This window comes from Palaemon carinicauda, unplaced genomic scaffold (genome assembly GCF_036898095.1).
Source record: "Palaemon carinicauda isolate YSFRI2023 unplaced genomic scaffold, ASM3689809v2 scaffold67, whole genome shotgun sequence".
NCBI classification, from domain to species: domain Eukaryota; kingdom Metazoa; phylum Arthropoda; class Malacostraca; order Decapoda; family Palaemonidae; genus Palaemon; species Palaemon carinicauda.
Window position 1 is genome coordinate 260,289 of NW_027171949.1, and position 21,015 is coordinate 281,303.

The following is a 21,015-nucleotide window of genomic DNA, read 5'->3' on the forward strand; positions in this document are numbered from 1 at the left end:
GCTGTCTCCATGCTGAACGGAGTTTGTTTGACAAATTATTCAGAGCTGAGGTGTTGATAACCCCTTTTCACAAGAAAGAGTCGACTGAAGAAGCCTGGGGAGTTGCCGAGGACCTCCTGGAGAGCACCCTCCTTCAATATGGGCTGGACTTCGGCCCGGAGAGCCAGCTCTATTGAGGATCCCTTCGCATAGAAGCTCGATGGAACTGGATCCTTGGTCAGTGGAGGGAGAGATTGAGTGAATGTAACACAATACTCTGAATGAATCACAGAGGCTGTCCAGGGTTTGACCTTGAGCTGTAGTCACCTTTGCCAGCGGCAATGCAGGCAACCACCACTGGTGGATAAGTGGGAGGATGGCCCATCCTAGCGGGTGCAGTCTCAGCCACCTTCTCTAGAACTCTTACCTCCACATGAGGACTTGGAACCTTTTCACTCTTTGGCTGGGAAAGGCTTCTACACCTTGTTGTCGTCGTAGCTGCTATCCTATTCGTTTATTCGTTAGCGGTTTTAGCTGTTGCTCTTGTTTCTTCTACAGAGGAAGTGGTCTATAGGACGAGATGTTCGAGCCCTATGGAGGAGAGCATCCTGGTTGGACTTTCTTCACCTCTCTGAAGCCTGCTTGACTTTCCAGCCTGAGCAGAGGAACCATTCAGAGTAGAGTTTCTCAGTCTCATTACTTCATTCTATGGGAGTCCCTTTGCCGAAGGATCGTATTTGCCCAAAAGTTCACAACTTGGTGGGAAAGGAACTCAATGGTTCAATTTCCTGATAATAGAAAGGTCTACATCACCTTCCTCGAGGTCTTGCACCTGTCCTCGGTCCTTATGAGGTGTCCCACTGATCCTAACCAGAAGTCCAGCCACGAAGTAGCATGCATGGCGTACTTCGTTACTTTCTCCTGGTTAAGAATCTTCAATGCCGAGAACGAGACTTGAAGTCCTGATAGTCTCTCGAGGGAGATCCCTCTGGTAAGGGCCTCTATGGAGTGAACGAGAGGCAGGGGAGGAAGGGGCTCGTTGGAGACCTCGTGATACTTCCTCTGCTGCACAAAAGGAGGCCGAAGATGTTTAAAGGAGGGGCAGGTGATCTGTGAGAACGCCTTACGACAGGCACTGCTGAGGGGCCACCGCTGGATCAGATAACCCATTAATGATCCTCATACAGGCCAAGATCTGCTAGAAGGCGTACTCCAACTCCTCCTGCTCTGCCTATGATAGCTTTATACTAGCAGGTCTTGGGAGATGGTCGTCATCGTCGTTAAGTCATCCACCCACTAGATCTCCTCTCGAGGTGAGTTGACGTCGCCCCTCGAACAATGATGACGACCCTACAGGGTTTGGAGAACATCATTTGGATCCTTCCTGCAAAGGTCTTGAAGTCCTTGCCGAAGACTTGGTGACAGTCTGGGCACACTTCGACTCCTTACGGGGCAGAAAGAATTCCTCCAGGAGTGAAGGTCTTGCATGCTCTTCCCTATGTCCCTCACTTGCTGAGGGAGCGACGTCCTCCTGTAAAGGACTGGATACCGGTAGCTGCTCCAAGGGAACCACCTTGATAAGGGAAGGGCAAGAAGACCCAGCCAAAGATCCACTCCCTTTCGTAGGTTCTCGTCTGCTACCCACCACTGGAGATCCGTCTGTTCTGGTTGTCCCATAGGGATCAAGGTGTCCGGGGAATCGTGTCCCTGATTCCACCGCGACTTGAGTCGCCACTGGAGAGATCTCATTCTGAGGCGACTGTTGAGGACCAGACGGGCCAGGGAGGAGAGATGGCCGAGGAGACGTAACCACGTTGGCTGGAAGTTCTTCTCGTGTGAGGAAAGGTCTCGCGACCTTCCTCATCCTTGCTATCCTGTCGTCTGAAGGGAAGGCTCTGTGGAGATTGGTGCCTATGACCATGCCTAGGTATACCAGTCTCTGAGAGGGCTGTAGAGAGGACTTCTCGAGGTCTACTATGATCCCTAGATCTTGGCAAAGTTCGAGAAGCTTGTCTCGATGGTGACGAAGGGTTGCCTTCGAGTCTGCTAGGATCAGCCAGTCGTCCAGATAACGGAGGAGACGGATGCCGATCCTGTGAGCCCCTGATGAACACCTTGGTGAACACTTGAGGTGCTGTGGAGAGACCGAAGTACAGCACCTCGAACTGGAATATCTTGTATTCTAGGCAAAATCTAAAGTACTTCCTTGAAGACAGGTGGACTGGGATTTGGAAGTACGCGTCCTTCAGGTCCAGGGTACACATGAAGTCTTGTGGTCTCACTGCAAGCCTGACTGTGTCTGCCGTCTCCATACTGAACGGAGACTGTTTGACAAACTCGTTCAGTGTCGAGAGGACGGTGACTGGTCTCCAAACTCCAGACGCCTTCCTCACAGAAAGGAGTCGATTGAGAAGCCTGGGGACCAGTCTACAACCTCTTGGAGAGAGTCCTTCTTCAACATGGTCTGGACTTCTGCCCGGAGGGCCTGTCCCTTTACCGATCCCTACTCAGGGAGGAGGGAGGAGCTTGTTACAAGCACTGGATCTATTGAAGGAGGCAAGCTCAGAGAGCTGGCCCTTGACCTTGTCTCTGGCGCTCTTTATCCCGAGACCAGGGCAAAGCTCCACTGGCCCTAGAGAGTTTCTGGGTGCCGTAGATTCGGTCCAGGACCGTATCCTCCCTTCACGAGGAGGAATCTCTGGGTCTGGGATCTCATTGAGGTTCCTCATGAGGGTTAGGACTTGCCAGAACGCATGTTCTGACTCTTGATGCTTTCCTCCCGATGGACTGGCAGCGAAGTCTCCCGTCCCCAGAGGCTCTTCCTTGGGAGATTCGCGGACGTTCTCCAAGGGTCTTTCTGGTTCTTGTCTAGGCCTTGCGGAAGACTTTAGTAAAGTCTTCGAGTCCTTCGGTTCCCTCCAAGGAGGGATACAGGACTCCAGCAACGATGGGTGTAAGGTTTTCCCTACCTCCGCGCGATAAGACTTCTCAGGAAGAGGAGGAGTTTCCCCCACTGGTACGATGGGGGAACGCACCGGCTCTTCCGACTCTCCTGAGGATGGGTAATACTCATCCTCAGGGGTGGGAGAGAAAGTCTGCAGAGGGGGAGTAACCTTACGCAAGGGCTTTTGAGGAGACAAGATAGTCCTTGGAGAAGTTACCACAGAGGGGACTCCTCTCTTTCTCTTCAGGGGGGTGGAAGCTGCCACTGATTTGTGGCCTTGGTCAGAGAGCACAGGCTTTATAGCCTGCATAAGGGCTCTGAACACGGCACCAAACCTGGGCTGCTGACTGACAGTTGCACTGTCAGACACTCCGTCTGGAGGGAAAGGAATCGTTCGATCCCTTGGAGGAGTCGACAAACGAGGGTTCGTCTGTTGAAAAGCTGCGGAAGAAACAGAAGAGTCCTTAGACCTGTCTGGAAACCTCCCCTCCTCCGACAGGCGCGCTGTTGTGCGCTTGCGGGGAGGGGAACGCGATGATGACCTTTCCGCCTGTAGCCCTGTGACTAGTACATGATCGTGTTGGGGATCAGGGCGCCGTGAAGATCCCTGTTCTGGATCGCGTGTGAATAATTCGCGCGCAGCAGGGTATTAGCGCTCGCGCGCACGCGCGTGGGCGTGCGAGGTTAAGGGCGTGGGCGCGCAGCCGATGGTGTGGGCACTTGGGCGCGGGCGCGCGTAGGAGATGGCGAGGGCGTGTGGCGCGCAGGAGCTGGCTTACAAGGGATTAAAGGATGGATGCGAGAGTCAGTGGGTTGATGAGCTGCTGATGAGCGCTGGCGCGTGTCTGTAAAGACAGGGCATGGGCGTGAAAGCGCATTCAGGGATTGGTGCGCTGGTGAGATTGCGCGTTGGCACGCAGGTGAACGGCGCGCAGGTTGCGCAGTTGCCTTCGGCGATCATGAGATGGCCAAGCGAACAATTTGCGCAGGTGCCCTTGGTGATCGTGGGCGCGCATGGCGCCCATCAGGATGTGGGCGCACAGGTGTGCGCTGTTGTGGTGGGCACGCAGGGCGTGCAGCAGGAATCGAACGCGTGGGCGTTCGCTGCTGATTTTGGCGCGCAACTTGCGCAGCTGGAACTTGGCGCGCATATAGCGCAACTGGAACTGGGCACGCAGACGAAGCTGGAACATTGTGCGCCGTTGGATTATTACGCACCGCTGGAACAGAGTCCACGGGAACCTGTGAGGTTCCTCCTGGACTGCGCGCTGGTGCGTTGGAGAGTCCAGGTGAACCCGTGCGCTATCTTGGGAACCTCCTGGACTGAGAGCTGAGATGTAAGTGAGGTTTGAACAAAGTTTGAAAAGGAAGTTTCATTATAAAATTTGAAAGTTGGGTTTAAAGGTAAAGTTTGAAAGACGTTTGAATGTAAAGTTTGAAAGTTAGGCTTCAAAATAATGTTTGAAAGGGAGGATTGAACATAAGATTTGAAAGTGAGGTTCGAATGTTCACCTTGAACATAATGTTTAAAAGTGATGGTTGAACATTAAGTTTGAAAGTGAGGTTTGAACGTAATGTTTGAATTTAACGTTTGAAAGTTAGGCTTGAACATAAAGTTTGAAAGTGAGGGTTGAACATAAAGTTTGAAGGTGAGCGTTGAACGTAGTTTGAAAGTGAGGTTTGAACGTAATGTTTGAACGTGAGGTTTGAACATAATGTTTGAATGAGAGGTTTGAATATAATGTTTGAAAGTGAGGCTTGGATGTAAAGTTTGAATATTTGGAAGTGGTTCGAAAGTGACGGTTGCACGTGGTTTGAAAATGAAGTTTGAAAATGACAAAATCGTAGATAATTTGTATTTTTCCTAACTATACAAACCTTAGCTTTTTAATAGGGGTATTACTTTCGGCGTAGCTGAAATGACGAGCAATTAAAATTTAACGAGGGTTTACAACCCACACCGCTAGTTAGCGGGGATAGGGGAGGGTAGCTTGCTACCCATCCCCGCCCACACACCTGTGCTTGAACTCACTTTGCTTGGAGGTAGGACTTCAAGGGGGATAGGGCTGGCAGGCAAGTTTGATTAAATAGCTAAGGTTTGTATAGTTAGGAAAATTGTCATTTATTCCGTAACTGGAATACAAACCACGCTATTTAATACGGGTGACTCACCCATTAGGAAGGGTGGACGTCCCAGCCAGTCTGGCTTTTGGCTTTGCCCGGGGCTCCTTATTTGAGTGTGTCAGCCCTCAAGAAATAAGGAGTGTCTGCACCTCGCTAAAACCTTGCTACGCAAGGTCTGCAGCCTACACAAGCTGTGTGAAGGTATGAAGTGTGACTCATCCTAGAAAATCGTTCTGAAGTTTTTTAGATGGTCAGCTATGCAGAAAACCCAGGATGCTGCTTTCCCCAAGAGAGGGGAGGATGAAGAAAAGAATAGGGGCCAGTCAAACCTTTTCATTCATGCAGACTAAAAACGGGTAACAATGCCCTCAACCTTCTGCTACTTGTCCACTAAGGAGCCTGAGGTTCTAAACCAGCTGTTGTGCAGCCACCACATGGCCCATAGAGAATGTATCGAGCCTCCTGTGGGTCACGTCTTACAGGTAGTGGGCTGTGAAGGTCGTCTGACGCTTCCACACACCAGCCTGAAGAACCTGCGTCACTGAGAAATTTTTCTTGAAGGCCAGGGACGTAGCTACGCCCCTGACATCATGTTCTCTAGGGCGACGTGACGGAGGAGGGTCTGGATTCAGGGATAGATGGATCACCCTACGAATCCATGCCGAGATGATGTTCTTGGTGACCCTCCTCTTAGTCCTCCCAGTGCTAACAAACAATACTTGCACCTGAGGACGGACTGCAGCCGTTCTTTTGAGATATAGCCTCAGACTCCTTACTGGGCACAGTAGGAGATGGTCTGGGTCATCTGTTACAGAACGAAGACTCGAAATCTGGAAGGAGTCGAACCGAAGGTCCAGCACCCCCGGATTCTGAGTCTTAGCAATAAACTCAGGGACGAATTTGAACGTTACCTCCCCCCATCCCCTTGAATGGGCAATGTCATATGAGAGACAATGAAGTTCACTGACTCGCTTGACCGATGCCAAACCTAGTAGGAACACCGTCTTCCAATTTAGGTGGCGATCTGAAGCCTGGCGTAATGGTTCATAGGGAGGTCTCTAAAGAGACCTGAGAACTCTAACCACGTTCCATGGAGGAGGTCTCACTTCTGACAGAGGGCAGGTAAGATCATATCTTCGTCCGAGTAGGGAAAGTTCCAGCGAGGGAGAAATATCCACTCTTTTGAGCCTGAAGGCTATACTTAAGGTTGAGCGATAGCCTTTCACCGCCGAGACTGAAAGGCGCATTTCTTCCCGCAAATACACGAGGAACTCTGCTATTGTTGGAATAGTGGCATCAAGTGGAGAGACACCCCTTCCACGACACCAACCAAAGAAGACTTTCCACTTTGCCTGGTAGACAGATGCAGATGATTTTTGCAGATGTCCAGACATCCTAATAGCAACTTGCTGCGAAAATCCTTTCTCAGAGAGGAGATGCTGGATAGTCGTAGCGAAACTATGGCTTTGTGGAAGATGTTGGCATGTGGTTGTCTGAGTAGATCGTGTCGTGGAGGGAGTTCTCTCGGAAGTTCCATTAGGAGTTGCAGAAGGTCCGGAAACCATAGCGGAGCTATGAGGGTCATTGAAAGATTGACCGATATTCTGGTCTTGTTGAGCACCCTCCTCATCAGACAGAACGGGGGAAAGGCGTACACGTCGATGTTGTCCCACCGTTGTTGGAAGGCATCTTGCCAGAGTGCCTTGGGGTCCGGGACTGGGGAGCAGTATAGTGGAAGCTTGAAGTTCAACGCTGTCGCGAACAGATCCACAGTCGAGGAACCCCACAAAGTCAGGACTTTGTTGGCTACTAGATGATCCAAAGACCACTCGGTACTCACTATTTGAGACGCTCTGCTCAGATTGTCGACGAGCACATTCCTCTTGCCTGGAATGAAACGTGCCGAGTGAAATTGAGTGGACTTCGGTCCATCTCAATATCTCTACTGTAAGATGGGATAGCTGCTTTGAAAAGGTACCTCCTTGCTTGTTGATGTAAGCCACTACTGTGATGTTGTCGCTCATCACCACCACAGTGTGACCCGCCAGGTATTGTTGGAACTGCTGAAGGGCCAAGAAAACGGCCTTCATCTCTAAAAGATTTATATGGAGGCACTTTTCTGATTTTGACCACCGGCCTGAGGTCCTGTGGTGTAGAACGTGGGCTCCCCACCCTTTCTTTGAGGCGTCCGAAAACAGAATCAAATCCGGGGGGAGGACAAGAAGATCCACTCCTTTTCGTAGGTTCTTGTCTGCCACCCACCACTGGAGATCCATCAGTTCTGCAGGTCCCATGGAGATCATGACGTCCGAGGAGTCGTGTGCTTAATTCCACTGGGACTTTTGAGTCGCCACTGGAGGGATCTCATTCTGAGGCGACCGTTGGGAACTAGACGAGCCAAAGATGAGAGGTGACCGAGGAGACGTAACCACGATTGGGCTGGAAGTTCTTCTCGTCTGAGAAAAGGGCTTGCGACCTTCCTCAGCCTTGCTATCCTGTCATCTGATGGGAAGGCTTTGTGGAGATTGGTGTCTATAATCATGCCTAGGTATACCAGTCTTTGAGTGGGAAGCAGAGAGGACTTCTCGAGATTTACCATGATCCCCAGATCCAGGCAAAGTCCCAGAAGTTTGTCTCGGTGTTGAAGAAGGGTTGACACCGAGTCTGCTAGGATTATCCAGTCGTCCATATAACGGAGGAGACGGATGCCAATCCTGTGTGCCCAAGATGATACTAGGGTGAACACTCTGGTGAAGACTTGTGGTGCTGTGGAAAGACCGAAGCACAGCACCTTGAACTGGTATTTTCGGTTGTCCAGGCTGAATCTGAAGTACAGTACTTCCTTGAAGACGGATGGACTGGGATCTGGAAGTATGCGTCCTTTAGGTCCAGTGTGCACATGTCTTGCGGTCTTACTGCTAGTCTGACCATGTCTGCCGTCTCCATGCTGAACGGAGTTTGTTTGACAAACTTGTTCAGAGCTGAGAGTTCGATGACTGGCCTCCAGACGCCTTCTTTACAAGAAAGAGTCGACTGAAGAAGCCTAGGGATCCGTCAAGGACCTCTTGGAGAGCTTCCTTCTCCAACAGGATCAGGACTTCTGCCCGAAGGGCTTGCCCCCTTGCCGATCCCATGGCAAGGGAATTCAATGACACTGGATTCGTCGTCAGGGGAGGTAGAGATGTTATGAACGGGACGCGATATCCTAGAATGATCACGGAGATTGTCCAGGAATCAGCCCCGAGTTGCTTCCACCTGTTTGAGCAACTTTGTAGGCATCCCCCCACTGGTGGAAATGCAGGGGGACTGCCTATCCTACCGTTTGCGGCCTCGGCTGCTCCCTCTAAGATTCTTGCCTCTCCTGGAGGACTTTTTGCCTTTCCTTTCTTTGATAGGAAAGGCCTTACACACCAAGGTCTTCGCTGCTGTTGTCGTCGTAGTGGTCTTGACTGGACGGGACTGCTGTGGTGCTGGAGGCTTATAGGGCTTAGATGTTAAAGCCCTATGGAGGGAAGAGTCTTGATGTGACTTCCTCCACCTCTCAGCAGCATGTTCCACATCCTTAGGCTTGAATAGAACAGACCCCTCCATGGAGGAAAGTCTGAGCTCTTGATCTCGGCGCTAGGGACCTTTTGGTGGAATCTCTCAGCTACTGCATCCCGACGTTTTAGGATGGTATTTGCCCACAAGTTCGAGACTTGGTGGGCCAGAAACTCGATCGTGCGAGTACCTGAGAGGAGGAAGGTTTCCATAGCTTTACTGGTACGTTCCTTGGAGAAATCCTCAGAACTTGTCAGGATACCTGAGGTCCCCAACCAGATATCGAGCCACGAAGTGGCTTGCATAGCAACTTCACGACCTTCTCCTGGTTGAGGATCTCGGCGGCCGAGAACGAGACCTGCTGGTTGGAGTTTCTCTCAAGAGGGACTCCCCTGGCTAGCTCTTCCAGCAAGTGGTGAAGTGGGAGAGCTAAACATGGCTCCTCCAGGATCTCAAAGTACGCGAGGAGGTGGGAGGAGCTTGGTGGTACTGGAACGGTTGGAGGAGGACATCTCGGAGAGCTGCTGGGCGATCTTGTACCTGGTACTCTTTACCCCTTGAGACCAGGGCAGGGCTGCAATGGTCTTAGAGGGCTGCTGAGTACCAAAGACGTGGTTTGCCCTCTCAAGGAGGGATCTCTGGGTTGGAAAACCCGTTGAGAGCCCTCATTAGAGTCAGAACCTGCCAAAACGCGTGTACTGACTCCTGCTGGTCTCCTCCTGTTGTAGGACTTGCAGCAAAGTCTCCTCCTATCCCCCAAAGACTCTTCTTGGGGAGAATCGCAAACATTCCCTGAGTGGCTGGCTGAATCCATCCATGCCCTAGTGGAGGACTTAGGCAATGTTTTGAAGTCTTTGGATTCCTTCCTGGGAAGGATGTAAGACTCCAACATTGAAGAGGGTGGCATGTTCCTTCTAATCCCGGACTGTGTGGAACTCTCGGTGTGAAGAGAGGCTTCCTCCATTGGTGCAATGGGGTTAAATCTCTCTTCGCGTGATTCCCTTGGTGACGGGAGATCTTCGTCTGAAAGGGAAGGAGAGTCGGTCCGAGGAATAGGAGGAACTTGCCTTGAAGGTCTGCGTGGAGTCAGTTTCGCCCTTGGGGAAGTGACCGCATCCAGATCTCTTTTCCTCTTCAGAGGGGTAGAGAAACCCACGGTTCTGTGTCCTAGATCAGAGAAGACAGGCTTGAAACCCTGAGTTACGGCTCTGATCAGGGCACTGAACCAGGGCTGTTGGCCGACAGACGCACTATCAGACATACCCCCCCGAAGGGAAAGGGACTGAGGAATCCCTGGGAGGAGTCACTGGAATAGGTGGGTTCGCCTTTGGTAGCTTTGGGATCCTGAACCTCCTCTGGAAGTTTCCCTTCTCCCACAATGCGCGGTAGTATGCGCTTGCGGGGAGGGGAATGAGGCAATGGCGACCTTGCCGGACGTCGTTCCTTGTGATGCGCAGGCTCGCGCGTAGGGGAATATTGACGCTCGCGCGAGGGAGAATAATGGTGCTCGCAGGAGGGAGGAAATTGAAGCTCGCGTGCGGGAAACTGATGGCGCGCGCACGGGCGCGCAGGAGAATCACGATGAACGCGCGGGAGAGTGTTTGCGCGCATCTGTCAAAGCCTTAGGGCGCGCGCGCAGGAGAATGTCCCTTAGCGCGCAGTAGATTCATGATGGGCGCGCATCCCTGGGAGATGGATGGCGCGCACGCGTATCTTTGTGAGTGCTCGCAGGAGAAGGCTGGCGCGTGGGTGAGGGCAGCATAGCTGTCTCATCTACAAACTTGCTTGCAGGAGAAAGTTGGCGCGCAGGTTTTACCTGGCACGTAGGATGGCACGCAACATGGAACTCATGAGAGCGTGATGTAGGGCGCGCATATGAGAGTTGGCTCGCAGGTGGGCGCTGGCGCAAAGGAGATCGTTGGCGCGTAGGCGCAGGGCACGTGAGCGCAGTGGGCGCAGGGCACGTGAGCGCGGTGGGCGCAGGGCACGTGAGCGCGGTGGGCGCAGGGCACGTGAGCGCGGTGGGCGCAGGGCACGTGAGCGCGGTGGGCGCAGGGCACGTGAGCGCAGTGGGCGCAGGGCACGTGAGCGCAGGGCACGTGAGCGCAATGGGCGCAGGGCACGCAGGAGATCGTTGGCGCATGTGCGCGCGCATGGTGGAGCTCTACTCTTGTTGGCGCATATGCACTTTAGGATGATGCCCCGTGTTAGTGCGAGCAGGATGAGCAGCGCGATTGTAGTAATGTCTCCTGACGAGCTACTGATGAGCGCTGGTCGCGTGGACTGTTGGCACGCAATAGCGCGTTCAGGTGGAGCCTTGTTAGGCCAATGCAGGAACGACAACGGCAGGTCTGACAGGTGGAAGGTCGACATGTCCTTTAAAAGGACGACCTTCCACCGAAGGAGATTGCGAACGATCTGCAGAAAGGTCCAGGACCAATGCAGGTGCAGTGAAGGAAGATCGGTCTAGAAGCTCCTCTGCGGGGGACTGCATAGAAGACGTTGAACCAAAGAGGTGCCTCCTCATCGCAGGTGAAGGAAGGGCTCTATGGCGAAGAAGAAGGCGAGCCTTCCGACAGATGCGCCCTCTGGGGGTCGTTGGATCAGCAGGCTGACCTTCTGCAGTCCTCAGAAGACGAGTCTCTGTAAGTGAACTTCCCCGAGGGGAAGAAACACTAGCAGGAGAGAATGACGATAGACTTAGTTCCCCCTCGTAGGATGGTCAGGAACGGGGGAAACTAAGTCGTCAGCAACCGTAGAGTCTGGAGTGGAAGAGGAGATGGGTGAAACTGCACGGGATACCTCTGACACCACAACGTCGACAAGAGACAGGGGATCAACCTCTGACGGTGACGACGATTGCTTGACAGCAGCACCCAAGCGGATATAATCAAGCAAAACCTCCTTGGAGGGCAAACCCGTAAGCCCCAAGGAGGACCAAAGCTGAAATAGGGAAGTTAGTGACATGTCCTGCTCTGGGGGGAGAGGTGGAGCTGCTTCGCTAGGGGAAGCAACGTCATCTCTCGAGACCCGAGGTTGGTTAGAAATAATTCGATCTATGCTACCACTCGACGGTCTCTTGAAAGAGACCGACCGAGTGGGAGCTTCGGAAGAGGTTTGGGCAACGAAAGAAGAGGCCTTGGGTTTTTCTTCCTTTGAAGTAACCTTCGAAGGAGAAATGTCCCGCTTGGACTCCGTCTTCCGCCGTCGCGAAAACCTCTCCCAATGGGAGGCAGAGCACTCCCTACACTTGTTGACATTATCACACAGCTGGCCCCTAAAAGAAGGACAAAGGGCGTGAGGATCAGTCTCGACCGCCGACATGAACGTTCCACAAGGGCGGTCGGGAAAACCAGGGTAGGTGCGCATGGTCGCAGAGGCCAACTTCAAGTACACAGTAACTAGAAAAAGAAAGAACAAAAAGTGTTAATGGCTGCCAATATGACGGCGAGGATGAGAGCGGACACGTCCGACCACCATCCGAGCCAAGAGCAAAGTGAGCTCAAGCACAGGTGTGTGAGGGGGGGTAGCAAGACATCCTCCCCTACCCCCGCTAACTAGCTGTGTGGGTAGTAAACCTTCGTTAAAAATTAATGGCTCGTCATTTCAGCTACGCCGAAAGTAATACCCCTATTAAATAGCGTGGTTTGTATTTCAGTTACGGAACAAACTAATTTGTTATATATACAACCAAAGGTTAGGGTAGGCAACATCTAGTTAAGATGTTTAGGAGGATTAAGCCAGTGTCAATCAGCCTACCCAAACTAACCTTTCTTTTCCATGCACTTGTAGGCTTGCTTTTGTTGGCCGTGTGTTTTTCAAACTTTTTAACCCACCCGCGACCCAAGATTGACCTGAGCGAGGTCGGCCTTTCCAGCGCTAACCTCCAAGATGGACAGACGCATATCCTATACTGTAGTTTTTCTTTGAGCGATGTGGTTGAATTTATTACTCATATCGGTCAGCTTGATACTTTGAGGACGATCGTGTATAATAGGAGATGCAGGAACCACAATTGCCGTAAAAAATGCACATAAAGGTAATCCCAAGTAATATTTTTATTAGCGTGGTTAAGATATAATTTAGAGTGCTGCCCACCGTTTTATTGTGTAGGAGAGAGATTTATTTGTGATTCACTTTAACATAATGTAAGGATTTATTTTTTATTCCGTTTTAGTTTCTGACCTGGAGGGAGTCTGGGGCTTGCCCCCGGCTAGGGGTTATGCCCTGGGAACTATTAGGTTAAGTTAGGTGGCTTTGTGAGGTTCTATAACCTTTTACAAATCTGGCTAGGGGTTGTGACCTGGAACTACTAGGTTAGGTTAGGTGGCTTTTTACAAATCTGGCTAGGGGTTGCGACCTAGGAAGGGGATCCGGGGGCTTGCACCGCCTAGGGGTTGTAACAAGGGTTAAATAATCACGTTTAGTCCTATTTAACCACACCCAAACCCCAAGGTTCCCACCTGTGTCCGTCGAGTGTTCTTAGTACAGTATGTAGAACGCTGGGACAAACGAGTGAAATTTCAGTTATTTGACATCGTATGAAATGCCAAGCACAAAATTAGGGTTTTATTAGGGATTTTTTCGGTGTTCCAACACGTTTCTTGTTGGCTATTCTCACGTTTCCGACATTCATGCGCAAAGTGGTCCTAGTATGTAGATTGTTGAGACAAGCCTTCACAAAACTAGTGAATTCATTGATATCTCATTCGGTTATAATTCCAGTGAGGTGTATGTATGATAGCGGCCACCTGTATGTATTATTATGTCTGACTTAGAATACAGCAGTGTAAGGGGGGTTCGCAGGGGGCGTCAGCATCCCCCCCCCCTTCATTAGGTAAGTAGGTAAGGACAGGGGTTGTAAGTTAGGTTAGGGGGGGGGGGAAGTTTAGTTAGTTGATGTAAATTTTTATTCCACATGGGAGGAACTGGCCGCTGATATACAAAGGCTTCATATGGTTATAATTCCAGTGAATAAACAGCCAATTTCTGACATCTTTTACTCTATTTTCTAGTTATCCCAAACCTCTCCCAACAAACTACAAAAGCAACAAAGTTTTACCTATCCACCATAGGTGGGCTAGGGTCTAGCCTACAACCCTGTCAAAAGTGGGGCGAAAATGGAACAAAACACGACATATTTCCGTAACAAAACAGTTATTTCAAATATTAGATTAAATTTACTAACTGAAAAATCCAAGTTTTGAAACTCCAATCAACGCCCATAACCTACGATTTTACCGGCCAAACAGTGCCGAAATAAAGGCCAAAAACCCTGGTTTTATTATAAATATAAATTAAAATGGTGAAAATAATCAATAAAATAAGAAATAAAATTAATTAGATACATAAATATGGTACGTGACCTCTACTCAAAAACCCCAAATGATACGCCGACAAATTCCTGCTTTATCGGTTAAATAACATAATTCCCGGCTAAATAACGTCAAAATAAACCATATTCAACACTTACTGTCTTCTGTTTCTTGCAATCTGAACTCGACATATTTCTCTACACTTCAAAATATGAAAACATTTATGATTTGACGACAGGAGAACTTGGGACTCTCTCGAGAGAGAGGACTATAGACGACTGAATCTTGAAATATAATGGATCAAAAGTGTCAATTTGAAGGCTATTAAATCCCTTAAAGCGAGACTTATGATCCATTATACTTCAAGATTCAGTCGTCTATACATGTAAACAAAACCGGCAGTTGATTCTTCTTCTTCATACTTCTTCAACGACGTCATGACCAGTTGATAGGATAAATATATCCCTTTTAAATTATGTAAATACATTCGTGTGATGTTGTTTAGGATGAATATATACCTGTTATATTATGTAAATACATTTGTGTGATGTTGTTTAGGATAAATATATACCTGTTAAATTATGTAAATACATTCGTGTGATGTTGTTTAGGATAAATATATACCTGTTAAATTATCTAAATACATTCGTGTGATGTTGTTTAGGATAAATATATACCTGTTAAATTATCTAAATACAATCGTGTGATGTTGTTTAGGATAAATATATCCCTGATTCGAGTGATGGTGTTTAAGATAAATATATACCTGTTAAATTGTGTAAATACATTCGTGTGATGTTGTTTAGGATAAATATATACCTGTTAAATTATCTAAATACATTCATGTGATGTTGTTTAGGATAAATATATCCCTGTTAAATTATCTAAATACATTCGTGTGATGTTGTTTAGGATAAATATATCCCTGTTAAATTATCTAAATACAATCGTGTGATGTTGTTTAGGATAAATATATCCCTGATTCGAGTGATGGTGTTTAAGATAAATATATACCTGTTAAATTGTGTAAATACATTCGTGTGATGTTGTTTAGGATAAATATATCCCTGTTAAATTATCTAAATACATTCATGTGATGTTGTTTAGGATAAATATATCCCTGTTAAATTATCTAAATACATTCGTGTGATGTTGTTTAGGATAAATATATACCTGTTAAATTATCTAAATACATTCATGTGATGTTGTTTAGGATAAATATATCCCTGTTAAATTATCTAAATACATTCGTGTGATGTTGTTTAGGATAAATATATCCCTGTTAAATTATCTAAATACATTCGAGTGATGTTGTTTAGGATAAATATATCCCTGTTAAATTATCTAAATACATTCATGTGATGTTGTTTAGGATAAATATATCCCTGTTAAATTATCTAAATACATTCATGTGATGTTGTTTAGGATAAATATATACCTGTTAAATTATCTAAATACATTCGTGTGATGTTTTTTAGGATAAATATATCCCTGTTAAATTATGTAAATACATTCGTGTGATGTTGTTATGAATATATTATATTCTCAATAGAAGTAAAATTAAATGATTTAGATGTTTTTAGGCAACTTATAGTGTTTTAAAGCCAAGAAATGGCATAATATTATAGTTATATAAACTAAAACCATATATGTTATGTTTGAGTACATATATCATAATCTCAATATAGCTAAAAATTTTATAATTTTGTACTTTTTATCCAATTTATAACGATTTTAATACATAAAACGACTTAATTTTGTGTTGTTAGACATTGAAATATATATTAATCACTTACAAGTTCTTTTGTGCAATTTAGAATTAAAGTCACGAGTATAATATAAAGAAATTGTGTTTTAATTTTGGACGATAAGGTAAATTAAAACACGCACATGTATAAAACGAGGAAAACCCCATAGTTGCACTGAGAAGGACAAGGAAAGGAACCCAGTTTATCAGAATCCAACAAGAGCAGTCCATGATTATCAAACTTCACATTTAAGTTTGAAATGTAACATCTCAAAGGGAAGTTTAAATGTGAAGTTTGAACATGGATTACGAAAATGAAGATTGATAATGAGGTTTGAGAGAAAAGCTTGGAAGTGAAGTTTGAAAAAGGTTCATACCTGAAGTATGAAAGTATCGCTTGAAAGTGAAGTTTGAACGTAAATTTGAAAAAGGTTTGAACGTAAAGATTGAAAAAGGTTTGAATATAAAATTTGGAAGTGAAGTTTTTAAGCAAGGTTTGAACATCAAGTTTGAAAAAGGTTTGAATATAAACTTGAGGAAGTGAAGTTTTTAAAGCGAGGTTTAAACGTAAAGTTTGAAAGATATAAACATGAAGTTTGGAGTGGGTTTGAACAGTTCAAACGTGTGGTTTAAAAGGGAGGCTTAAAAATGGGGTTTAAGTGTGAAGTTTGAAAGTGATGTTTGAATGTGAAGTTAGAAAGTGGGGTTTAAATGTGAAGTTTGGGTATTTTGAGCAAGGTTGAACATGAAGTTTGAAAGTGAGGTTTGAAGTTTGTAAGCGAGGTTTGAATGTGAAGTTTGAAAGAAGGTTTTAATCGGGAAGTTTAGGTAGTTTGAATGTAAGGTTTGAACGTGAATGTGAGGTTTGAACGTGGATGTGAGGTTTGAACTTGAAGTTTGAAAGTGAGGATTAAATGTGAAGTTTAGGTAGCTTAAAAGTGAGATTTGAACCTGAAATTTGAAGGTGAGGTTTGAACATAAAGTTTGAGAGTGTGGTTTGAACATAAAGTTTAGAAGCAATTTGAGTGAGGTTTGAATATGATGTTTGGAAATGAAGTTTGAAAGTGAGGTTTGAACACAATTTTGAAGCGAGGTTTGAATATGAAATTGGTGAGGTTTGAATATGAAGTTTGAAAGTGAGGTTTGAACATGGAGTTTGAAAGTGAGGTTTGAACATGGTTTGGAAGTGAGGTTTGAATAAGAAGTTTGAAAGTGAGGTTTGAATATGAAGTTTCAAAGTGAGGTTTGAACACGAATCTTGAAAGTGAGTTTTGAATGTGAATGTTGGAAATGAAGTTTTAAAGTGAGAATTTTATGAGCAGTTTGAAAATGAGATTTGAATGTGAAGTTTGAGTGTGGTTTGAACACAGCGTTTGAAAGTGAGGTTTGAACGTGAAGTTAGAAAGTGGGGTTTGAGCACAAAGTTAAAAGTGAGGTTAGATTATGTTTGGAAATGTAGTTTGAAAGTGAGGTTTGAATATGAATTTTTGAAATGAAGTTTGAATGTGAGGTTTGAACTTGCAAGTTGAAAGAGAGGTTTGAATGTAAACTTTGGAAGTAGTCTGAATCTGAGATTTGAATGTGAAGTTTGGAACATGAGGTTTGAATGCAAAGTTTGATAGTGAGGTTTGAACGTGAAGTTTGATAGCGAGGTTTGGAAGTGGTATGAAAGTGAAGTTTGAACGTTAAGTTTGAAAGTAAGGTTTAAACGTGAAAACTGAAAATGGAATTTAAATGTGAAATTTGATTGTGAGGTTTTAAAGCAAATAGCCTAATGAGGAAAGAAAATAAGGAAACATAATAGAATCGTGTGCTTGATTGTATCCTCAAGCAAGAGAACTCCAACCCAAAACAGTGGAAGACCATGGTACAAAGGCTATGGCACTACCCACGACCAGAAAACAAAAGTTTGATTTTGGAGTGTCCTTCTAGGAGACTTGCTATGGCTAGAGTCTCTTCTACCCTTACCAAGTGGAAAGTAGCCACTGATCAATTACAATATTAGAAAGGCCATGGAAATATATATATATATATATATATATATATATATATATATATATATATATATATATATATATATATATATATATATATATATATATATATATATACATATATATATATATATATATATATATATATATATATATATATATATATATATATATATATATATATATATATATATATATATATATATATATATATATATATGAATATCATGTTAATAATTTCAAAAGCTACATTTAAAGATAGACAATGAAATGACATTTTGTCGACACAAATAATAATAATAATAATAATAATAATAATAATAATAATAATAATAATAATAATAATAATAATAATAATAATAAATAATAATAATAATAATAATAATAATAAAGCATATGCTGACATTTAAGACTATTATTATTATTATTATTATTATTATTATTATTATTATTATTATTAGCCAAGCTATAAACCTAATTGGAAAAGCAAGATGCTATAAGCCCAAGGGCTCCAATAGGGGAAAAAAATAGCCCAGTGAGGAAAGGAAATAAGGAAATAAATGGTGAGAACTCTGTCTCCTGGAAAATAGTACATTAAATAGGTACATTAAATATATGTAAAACATAAAATAAGATGAAGAGAACAATAATGATAATTTTTATCAACTTTTTCATCTATTTTAAAGTTTTGTAGACATTTAATTCATGTCTTTCTATGAAATAAGATGAAGAGAACAATAATTATCATTTTTATCAATTTTTTAATCTATTTTAAAGCAATAATAGACATTTAATTCATGTCTTTCTATGAACTGGAAAATTAAAGGAGAGCCGTTGCATAAGTAAAACCTCTTCCAGCCACTACTACTACCACCACGTTGTTTACAAGGCCCAGGGTTGCCAGATATGGGGATTTATACCCTAGATTTGGAGACTTATCCCTACATTTTGGGAATTTATCCTTAGGTTTGGGGATTTTGGATGACCAACGACTATATTCTATACATGTATCTATGAAGAAACAGAGATGAGTAAACCTCTATATTGTTGCAATTAGTTTATTTATAATTACATGAAGTATAGCGAGTAATTTCTGTATTAGAAGAAAATATATTTCTGGAAATGGGGATTTTTTATCAAGAGTTTTAGGGAATTTTACATTAACCCACCGCTGGCAACACTGTGTTTACCCGCCCAATCTTTGTGGAAGTGCGTGACGGAAATTACTCAAAAATAGGATAATATCTACATATTACAGTAAGTACACCATGATTTATAGTAATTAATAGATTGTATTAACTTACTTTCAGTGTTAAGATCGGGTTTTAAGTGTAATTAATACGGGAAATAACTAATTTCATGTACTTTAGTGCAGTCACCTGTAGCTTACGGTAGCGTTGTTAGATTTCTACACTTTACGGGTAAAATAAATACTGATATCTGATTAAATATTGTATTTAATTATATTTAAATTATTTGGGAGTTTGCCTGCTCATAATTTTAAGTTTTATATCGTTTTTTATATACAATTTCGTAAATCAAAAATTTTCACATTGACCCAACCTTAGACATCGTCCTTGCTTATGGAATTTGCCCAAGGGCTTCTAAATCCCTCCATTTACCTATACAAGGTTAATAACTTAATATTGTGTTCTTTTTCATCGTACAGTGAAGCATGAATGACATACAGGGAGTTAGTGATGCTATTTATGGTGTAGGGTTTTGTCGGGGTTTATGTACGATAGCGGCCACCTGTATGTATTATGGCTAACTTAGAATACGGCAGTATGTGCGGATTAAAAATGGACATCAACTAACCTAAACTTTCCCTCTTAACCTAACCTACAAGCCATGTCCTTACCTACTTAACTAACAGGGGCGCTAATGCCCCACTGCTACCCCCCTTACATAGCCGTAATCAAACATACAGGTGGCCGGTATCATACATACACCCTCCCCAAAATTTTTGTCCACCTAAATACTCGCCTGTTCCTCACGTGTTCTTTAAAAATGGACATTGACTAACCTAAACTTTTCCAACGTTCTACACACATAACCTGATAAGTGGGGCTTCAGTTGTAAGTTTATGGGAGCCTTTGTATAATGATGGACAGGAACGCATACCTAGAATACTTCCTTACCTAATTTAACCTACAAGTAGTTCCATTATTTATATACCTAATGGGGTCTAATGCCCCTATGTGACTCCCCTAAGACGGCTGTAATCTTAGCGATAAGGCTGAAAATAAAGTAGTTAGGTAGCATGGCTGTCTTCTTATATACACCAGGTTACTTCTTTGTATAGAATAAATGACCCAACATTTTATATTCTAAACATCATAATTATTTTTTTTCAATATTGACTAACATTGTAGAGTGTAATTAAAGCTCTTCTTTTATTCATGGTGTTATAAATGATAGGTTCGGGTAGAAAATTATGGTGGTCAACCCATTATTGCAGAAAAACTGGAGTTTTTGCCAGAAATCATTATTAAAGCCATTCAAAAGACCATAAAATACATTGTCTTATTTTTTCAATATTAAACTTACCCGATAATCATGTAGCTGTCAACTCCGTTGCCCGACAGAATTCTATGGAGGGATACGCCAGCTATCACAATACTAGAAAGGGCTGTACTTACAGCGCCACCTGTGGCCAGGTACTATAGTACTTCTTGTTGACACCTCTTCAATTTTTCCTCTGTCGTGCTTCCGGCAAGACGTTCTGGGATACGCTTATGATCTTCGAGTATTTTCACGGCTTTTGGTGAAGTATTCTCTCAGATTTCGGCTGTCGCTTTACTGGAAACCTTCTTATATTAGCTTAGATAGCTTTTATTTAGTCCTGATTAACGGTTAACGATCTTTTGCTTGATTTTGAAACCCCACTTGGCTAACTCTTTGGATTCAAGATGTCTGACATTTCACAAGCCCCCACCCATAGACGATGTAGGTCTTGTAATAGGCGTTTGTTCCGTAACCGAAATACAAACCACGCTATTTACAAAGGGTTATTACTTTTAGCGTAGCTGAAATGGCGAGCCATTAGAATTTAACGAGGGTGTATTACCCCCGCGCTAGTTAGCGGGGGGGTAGGGGAGTGGTAGCTAGCTACCCCTCCTCCCCCTCACACACAGGTGAATACTCACTTTCACTTTTGGCTCGGACTGTGACAGACGTCTCTGTCTTGGTCCTCGCTTGGCAGCCATTGTCTGTTTTGTCTTTACTTAATCGCTTACTTTTCTTTTACTCAATATATATGTAAACATGTTTTCATGTTTGTATATATATTTGAGTATAGAAATAAGTAAGTTTCCTTTTCAGATGTGTGTGTGTAGTGTACGATATCTACGTGGAGGCCTCGGCAGTTAG

General features: G+C 44.5%; 1 long non-coding RNA gene across 2 annotated transcripts in view; it reads right to left on the bottom strand.

Annotated features, from left to right (window-relative positions):
- The window catches only part of LOC137637339 (uncharacterized), a 34,758-nt gene extending 20,558 nt beyond the window's left edge, over positions 1-14,200 (bottom strand). For both annotated transcript variants that reach the window (XR_011043572.1, XR_011043570.1), the window contains exon 1: positions 14,061-14,200. This is a non-coding gene — a long non-coding RNA (uncharacterized lncRNA). The remainder of the gene's footprint in view (positions 1-14,060) is intronic.
- Between the last annotated feature and the right edge of the window lie 6,815 nt (positions 14,201-21,015).